This window comes from Mandrillus leucophaeus, unplaced genomic scaffold (genome assembly GCF_000951045.1).
Source record: "Mandrillus leucophaeus isolate KB7577 unplaced genomic scaffold, Mleu.le_1.0 Scaffold457, whole genome shotgun sequence".
Taxonomy (NCBI): domain Eukaryota; kingdom Metazoa; phylum Chordata; class Mammalia; order Primates; family Cercopithecidae; genus Mandrillus; species Mandrillus leucophaeus.
The window spans coordinates 693,488-695,080 of NW_012104887.1; positions in this window are offsets into that span (position 1 = coordinate 693,488).

Genomic DNA, 1,593 nt, shown 5'->3' on the forward strand with positions numbered 1-1,593 from the left:
ATGTTGGTCAGGCTGGCCTCAAACTCCCGACCTCAGGTGATCCTCCCTAAGTGCTGGGATTACAGGGACGAGCCACCACACCTGGCCAAAAGTAAAAATTTTCTAATTGCAATTCTGAACCACTTATGAGTTGTGAAATCAATATACTGGACTGCATACTACTACAGGTTTTATTTAAATACTAGGTAGGATGGATTACACATAGTAAAAGATTTTCAAAAAAATGATCACAAAGAATTGGATATTTCTCACTGCATCTTGTGGTCAGAAAAGTTTGAGAAACTGCTCTACATAGGCAAATGGTAGGTTCAATCTATCTGTCTACCTCTTTTTCTCTTCTCTTTTTTCCATGCTATACAAGACCATGGAGAGAGGAAGGCAAATTCCATCAATGGGTGGTGTTAAGCCTTTTCTATGAGGTAGTTGTACATTTGGGACACCTCTATGCTGGTGACTTGAGATTCTAGTAGATAGATGGTCCTTTTCATCTCTAGCCATATGTTAAAATTACTTGGGAACTTTTCAGTACTACTAGTGGTTTCTACCCACCTGGAAGCATTTAAATCAGAATCTCTGTGTGTACAGTCCAGGCACTTGTGTTAGTTAAAACCTCACCAGGCTTTATAATATGACAGAATGGTTTAAAGCTACTGAGTAGACCCACCTATTTCCCACCATTCTGTTTCTCTTTCACCATAGGCTTCTTTCCCATGAGAAAGTGAAGACGTCAGTCTGTCTTTTCACAGTCTCAAGTAAATCGCTATCTTTTCTCAATCGGACTGCCAAGGCAAAGATTTCTTTCCATTTATCTATCTGAATTTTTACTAAGTTGTCCTCTGGATTCCCTTTTCTCAAAGCTAATTCACCACAAAGACACTGATCAAGTCAAGGAGCTGGGCTTTCATACACCTGCACCTGTCAATCATGGGTAAATACTTTGCAGGCGGGGTTGCTGGGTGCTGTGGGATTGACATAAACTCCCAGATATTGCCAGCTGTGAGCCTCAGGCAAGCTTGTGACTAAGTGACTCCAGTAGTCTGAGGACAGTCCTTAGAAGGGTCTTTGGAAGCAAAAGCAAACATAGGCATGAGAGGTTGAAAAACAAAAAAAGAAATCCCATGTGGTCTTGGCTTATACCTAACAGAACTTGTGCAAGAATGGATACTAAGGTGGATATTGTACACAGCAGAGCTTAGTAAATACCAAGGCTGGAGTTTAAGGGATAGGCTGAAGAGATTTTGCAGGTTTGTAAACATTTTTGCCAATTTGAACATACTTTTGTTTACGTTTGGTTTTTCTCCTCAGTGGTAAGAGCTAGGCACAGAAAGGTAGCTAGGATATTATGATTTAAATCAATAAATTTGTATTTTGCCAAGGACCAAGATGAACTATGACTATTTCAATTTTTTAGTACTTTATTTTCATCAGTTTGAAAATTAGGACTTTTGCTCCTTTTTTGGCTTATGACATCTTTTTGGTTTTCACACTTTCTCAAAGACCAGTAACTTAGAATCTAAATTATGATTGCTTATTGTTTCAGTACTCTAAGGGAAAGTTGATTTAATCTTGACAAAATGTATTCAGTTAAAATAA